The sequence below is a fragment of the Rattus rattus genome, chromosome 8 (assembly GCF_011064425.1).
Source record: "Rattus rattus isolate New Zealand chromosome 8, Rrattus_CSIRO_v1, whole genome shotgun sequence".
Lineage (NCBI taxonomy): Eukaryota > Metazoa > Chordata > Mammalia > Rodentia > Muridae > Rattus > Rattus rattus.
The window spans coordinates 81,845,051-81,852,347 of NC_046161.1; positions in this window are offsets into that span (position 1 = coordinate 81,845,051).

Genomic DNA, 7,297 nt, shown 5'->3' on the forward strand with positions numbered 1-7,297 from the left:
GCACGATTTCCCTATATTCTTTGGGTAGCACTCTCACCTTTAGGCTTAATCTGGCTCAAGGTATCTATTTCTAGAAACCAAGAGAATCTAAGTACTATTCATGATGATATGTAAGATTTACATTTTAAACTCTATCACTCAGTGACTCATCCATTTTACAAGTTTCCTGCGCATTTTGAAGAAATCTTTTACATAGCACCTATTGCAATGGGCAGTAATAATTTTACAGAAACACCACCCACTAAACGATGAATTCATTAGGAAGGTCTTATTCATCTCTTGCTCCATAAACCAGAGTAGGATGTGCATTCTAACTGTGCACATGTGATTTGATGTGGGTGGATGGTAGGCTGTAGAGTTCCTGCTTTGAAATTCCTCAGCTGCACCCACACCCAAGAATGAGTGTGTGTGTTTATCAGTCCCTTCCAGAGAGGCCAGGAGATTGAATTGATGGTGAGAGAAACTGAGTACAGTTTAGCTAAAATACTAATACTATTAGCCCACTGCCCTATTAAATCATCCCAGTAATTTGGCACCTGAGAAGAAATTAAGCTGTGGAGTAGACAGGCCAGCATCACCTCTAATAGCATGTCCTGCTTACAGCAGATATGACACTGGGTTTCTACTATGTGTGTACAGATGATGCAGGTCATGGTAGGAGCGAATTTATTCACTAGAGTCAGATGCAGCCCAGCCTTAATTGGATGGCTCTCAGAACAAGAGAACAAACATACCACATACCATAGTATTTAAAGGTTATAAACCCAGATAAAGAGTTAAGCCAAGTACACTCCATCCTCTATCTGGACAAGTAGTCCTTCTAATATGTTGGGAAGACTAAGATCAGATACAAAATTTCTGAACCTCTTGGGATTCTGCAGTCAGGGAGAAATGGCCTCACTTGCTACCTTTTCTTCTAGCCCTTGACTCTTCTCCACACTATGTGTGTGGGCACAGGGGTGGTGGTGAGAGGCATAACTGTAGAAATATATCCTAAGTATCTGACCTTTGATCATACACTGTTCTAATATCTGCCCCCAAGACACAATTGGGTCTAAGAAGACAAACACCTTCAGAGAATGAACACCAAGAAGAGGCTGTGACAGACTTGTGTAAGAAATCTAAGTTGTTTGAAGAGGAACCTCCAGGATTCTAAATTTCAGAACATCTTGAGGTTGGAATAATGGAAAACATGAGCATGGCTTCGGTCCCATCTCACTCAGATTTCTTATAGCCAGGAAGGAGCAGAGTGAGAACATAACATGATGAGCAGAACTCTTCCTTAAATATGTGGGTGGTCCTGGTCAAGAAGATCAGTGATGCGACCATAAGGGGCTCTCCTGTGAGTCAAAAAACCAGCCGCTGAAGTGAGACACATAGCCTAGTCGGGTTGTAGTTAAAGATAGGCAAAGCTCTACCCAGAGAGAGGATGAGAGCACCTGAGAAAAACTTCTGTAGTCACATGGGAACCCTGATCACATCTGTCTGCAGGGAAAAATGTAACACCCAGGCTCAGGTGTTCCCAGAGAATTAGTCTTGAAATGAGTCTACCCAGTTCTGGACTCAGAGAACCATAAAGGACACTTGGAAAATAATAGATTGACACAACAGCCAGCAGAGGAGCCCAGAGGTCAAAGCCTACTTACTTGTCAGGGGAATCAACAGAGTGTGGCTTAGTTTATAAGTGTCCTTTCCTGAAACCATGTCCCCTCTGCAGGCCATGAGACTATGAATGTTCTTCTGCCCCAGACTGGCTCTGATGCTTCAGAGCCTATGGTGAGCAGCTTTAGGCTATAAGCAGAAGAAATTGAGTAAGAAAATGTCGGGGAACAAGGTAGTTGTGACAAAGAGAAGGCATTTTCAAGGGGATCCCAAATAGTAAAGCCTAGAATTCTACTAGACAGCATGATGGCTGTTAGCCTTATGATACTAACCAAGCACTTTTGATAGAAGATGTACAGTAAGACTGAATATGTATTATAAATAAACATATTATATATATGAACATATATATACACACACATATATATTATATATATGAACATATATATACACACACATATATATATATATAAAGTTAATTTCATTTTCATCCTCTTACTTTTCAGGATTGAGTTAAAACATGTAAAATTCTATACTATCTCACACTGTATTTCTGTTATCGCTACAGGCTTTCTCTGACTGAAGAACAAGAACATATTAGAAAAATGAGGAGATAAAGAAGGAAGATGGAGATCAAAGGTTCGATTCGTGTATAACTGTGTTGGGATGTTAGTGTTCTTTTAGCATTTGCTATGCTTCAAGTACTGATCAAAGAGCTTACATGTATAGTGCTTTACTTAACTTTCACAGGTCACCACAACATTTCTATTATTGTCTCCCTCATATTGATAAAGAGACTTAGAAACTGGAGTCATCCTATTCCCCAAGGGAATATTTTCCAAGATTCCCTACAGATGCCCTTTAAAGTTGTGGATTCTCCCAAAATCTAGTCATATATAGATTTCCCCCCTACATACGTTCACAACAACATTCAATTTATAAACTAGACATGGCCAAGAAATAAATTTGAGGAAATACAGCCTCTTTAACAAGTGGTGCTGAGTGAAGTAGACTTCTTAGTGTTGAAGAATGAAACTATATCCATATCGCTCACCTTGCACAAAAAATTTCATTTCAAAATGGGTCAAAGTTCTTAATATGAGACCCAAAGCTGAAACTACTGAAGAAAAACATAGGGAAGTGCTTCTGCATGTAGGCAAAGGATTTTCTGAACAGAACTCTAGTTGCATAGGAAATAAACCTCATGAGCTGACAAATGGAATTATATTAAGTTTAGAACTGCTGAAGCATGAAGGAAACAATCACCAGAGTGGACAGACAGCCCACAGAAGGGGGAAGATACATTTTCCAATTGCATATCACATACAGGGTTAATATCCAGAATATTAATTTGCACAAAGAACTTCACAGAGTAAGTAGCCCCAAACTCTAATCAATAATGGGTTAATGAACTGAATAGACAGTTTTGCAATGAAGTGTTCAGTAAATACTCAAAAAGTGATCGATATCCTTAGTTATAGGGATAGCAAATTAAAATTGCTTTGAGATTCCATCTCACCCCAGGCAGAATGCTTGTCATCGAGAAAACAAATGACAGTGAATGTTGGCAAGGAAGCATGGGGAAAGGAACTCCCCTTCACTGCTGAAGGGAATGCAAAATTGGTAGCCACTATGGAAATCAATATACAAGTTCCCTAGACAGTTGGAAATAGTATCATATGATTAGTTATACCACTCTTGGGTGTGCACCCAAACGACTCTAGTCAACACACCACTTGTACATCCCGTTGATAACTTTGTAACTCACAAGAGCTAGGAAATGGAATCAGCCTATTGCCTATTAACAGACTAACAGATGAGGAAAATTGTGGCACACATGAATAATTCTTCAACTCTACAGAAAAACGAAATCACACCACTTACAGGAAAATGGGTGCAACTGGAAATCATTATGTTTAGTGAGATAAGCTAGACTTAGAAAGACAGTCACCTCATGTTTTACTCTTATATGTGTAACCTAGATCAAATGACCCATTGCATGCATATAATAAATGTGTGTGTACATGTGTGTACATGTGTTTGTGCCTGTGTGTTTATAGTTGTTTGCTTGTAAATCAAGAAACTAAAAATGGGATTCTTAAAGGAGGAATAGATATACTTAGGGAAGTGGGAAATAGAAAGGGTAATGGGATAATGTATTGGGAAATCAGAGAGGAAACTACCTGGAGAAAAGGGGACTAGCTAGAGGTGGTAGCACAGAGGAAGAGTGAGTGGGAACAGAGTATAATGGTATATGTATATGAAGACGACACATGAAATCCATTGCTAATGTTAATGTGTGTTAATCTAAAATAGTTTTAAAACAACAAAGTAGGTTGCATTTCCACAAATAAATAAATAGATAAAATATGTATAACAAGAGTCAACAAAATGACTAATAATAAATGAGAACAATTATAGGAATATTCTGCAAAAAAGTTATATGCACATGGTTCCTCTCTTGAAATATCTAACACACTATTCAACCTTCTTGTGATGAGGTGATATTTTAAGATGCCTTTGTGATGAGGTGAAGTGAGGTGGCATTTCACTGAGCTGCATCTAACCGTGTCACAAGGAGTAACATTGAGCTGAGTCAGTGCTGGTTGATTTCAAAAATCTAAAATAATAGAACACGAAACCTCAGATGCAGGAGGTGGAAATCAGTCTGGCAGTTCCTCAGAAAATTGGAAACAGTTCTATCTGAAGACCCAGCTATACCACTCCTGGGCATTTGTTCCACCATACCACAAGGACCAGTGCTCTACTCTGTTCATAGCAGCCTTATTTGTGATAGCCAGAAGCTGGAAAAAACCCAGATGTCCCTCAACTGAAGAATGGATTCAGGAAATGTGGTTCATTTACACAATAGAATACTATTCAGCTTTTAAAAACAAGGACATTATGAATTTTGTAGGCAAATGGCAGGAACTAGAAAATATCACCCTGAGTGAGATAATCCAGACCCAAAAGGACATGCATGGTGTGTAGTCTCTGATGAGTAGATCTTAGCCCAAAAGAGTACAGAATACCCGTGATACACCCAATAGACTAAACAAGAAGGAAGGCCCAAGTGAGGATGCTTTAATCTCTCTTAGAAGGGGAAAAAAATAATCGTGGGAGGCAGAGGGAAGGAGGGACCTGGGAAAGAGAGGGGAGGGGAAGAGGAAAGGGGGACAGGATCAGATATAGGGGTGAAGGGGAGAAAAGAGAGAACACCAGAAGAATGGAAATAAGCAGCTGCTGGTGCTGAAGGGTATGAGGGGAACCTCTAGAAGGGCCCAGAGGCCTGGGGTGGGGGAGGCTCCTAGGACTCAATGTGGGTGACCTTAGCCAAAATGCCCAACAGTGGGGAGAAGGAACCTGAGGAGACCACCTCCACTAGTTAGATGGTCTCCAGTGGACGGCTGAGGACACCAACCCACTTCAAAAATTTTTGACCCCAAATTGCTCCTGTCTAAAAGAAATCCAGAGACAAAAATGGAGCAAAGACTGAAAGAATGGCCTACCAGTGACCAGCCCAACTTGGGATCCATCACATAGGCAGGCAACAAACTGACACTATTACTGACGCCATGTTGTGCTTGCAGACAGGAGCTTAGCAAGGCTGCCCTCTGAGAGACTCTACCAGCAGCTGACTAAGATGGAGATACTTAGAGCCAACCATTGGACTGAGGTCAAGGACCCCAGTGGAAGAGTTAGGGGAAGGATTGAAGGGGCTGAAGGAAAGGCAACTCCATAAGAAGACCAAAAGTGTCAACTGTCCTGGACTCCAGGATTTCTCAGAGACCAAGCCACTAACTAAGGAAAATACACAGGCTGGTCTGAGGTCCCAGCACATGTGTAGCAGAGGACTGCCTTGTCTGACCTCAGTGGGTGAGGATTCACCTAGTCCTGTAGTGACTTGACTTGGCATCCTAGGGAAGGGTGATGGCTGGGGGGTTGGGGCACACTCTCAAAGGCAAAGCAGAGAATGGGGGAAGAGCTCTAGGAAGGGGCCTGGGGGGTCAACATTTGGAATTTGAACAAAATAATTAATTAACTAATTTTTTTTAAAAAGAAACTGAATCAAGACCATATAGCTAGTAAACAGGAAGAGTGGAGCAGGTGTATGGATCAGTAAGACCATTTATTCATATGTTTATCTTTTAGCTTTTAACCTCAAACTTTCGCTTTTAACCTGTGGTTAAGATAAATGAGAGACAGATGTATGCTCTCATTCATTGGTTGACGAGTTTCTCATTCTCTCTCTCTCTCTCTCTCTCTCTCTCTCTCTCTCTCTCTCTCTCTCTCTCTCTCTCTGTGTGTGTGTGTGTGTGTGTGTGTGTGTGTGTGTGTGTGTGTGTGTTAAAATAAATAGATCACCACAGAGGATTCAATGTTTCTGGATGACAGACCCCAAACATATAATTTCTTACTGGAAACATCCCTGCCGTCTTGCATTTCTAGGGTACAAATGCAAGATATTAGATTCTCTGAAATTCTGTCTTAAGAAAGTTGGATGGGACTTAATCAGCTGAACGAACAAGGCTGCAAATTGAACTTGACATGAATGTCATTGAGAATTTGCAACAAAACTTCCAAATTGTCAAAGCAGTTCAAAGGGCATTCCCTTAGAGTATTGGATGTGGGTGAGAGGAGGGTAACAATTCCAGTTCTCTATCAAATGCCAGGGATGAAGTAGAGAAAACGAATGTGCCATCATGAAGCTAATTTTCTGATGCTAATTGTCACTGGAGCACTACAGAACACAAACATCATCCAGCCATGTGGCAGGCTGGGGTGTACAATCAAACTTCAATCTGGTTCTTCGAAGGAAGAGCTCCCTTCAAAGAAGGTCCTTACTGTTCAGAAGATGAGCTATTGTATATACTTATTTAGACATGTAGGAACGCAGTTGTGGGGATGCCCACATGCTTCCTGACCTCCTTTGACAGAGCACATCACTGTTGGGTGTCTTTCATCAGGGGTAGTATCTGGGTTTCTACAGCCTAGGTCCAGCTAAAGGACTGGGATGGGCATTTCACCCCAGAGCTTTGCTGTATTAATTTTGAGAGACAAACAAAGTTCCTCAGCTCAGGTGACTTTCATAGCAGACAAATCTACCTCATCAATCTAGAGTCTAGAGAACCAAAATCAAGGTATCTTCAAGGTGATTCCTTCTGTGACTATGACAAAGAATCTGCGCTTGATTCCCTTCTAATTTCTGGTTAGTCCACAGTATTGGGTGCTCCTTGACTTGTGGCCATAACAATGTGATATTATCCTTCATCTTCATATGGTACTCTTGATTAACACATACCTACCATATTTGTCTGTCTCTGTGTCCAAATATCCTTCCTTATAAAGGCGGCCATTTTGTACTGGGCCCACTCTAATGGCCTCATCTTAATGAGAATCTACAAAAAAGTCTTGTTCTGTGTAGCTACAATAGAATTCCTCCAATTGAGTAATTTATAAAGAATAAAGATTTATTTCTTATTGGTCCAGAGGTCAGGAATGTCAAAGGCAAGTTCTTAGCACCCAGTACGGGCTATCTTGAGAAGCTGCATCATAGCAATATGAATGGTGTTATATGACAAGGAAATTTAGTGTGTGTGAGAGAGAAACCCAGGTTGAACTCATTCTTTCATCAGGATCCCATTCCTGAGAAAACTAACCTGTGCCTGTTGTAACTACCTTCATCCATTCCATC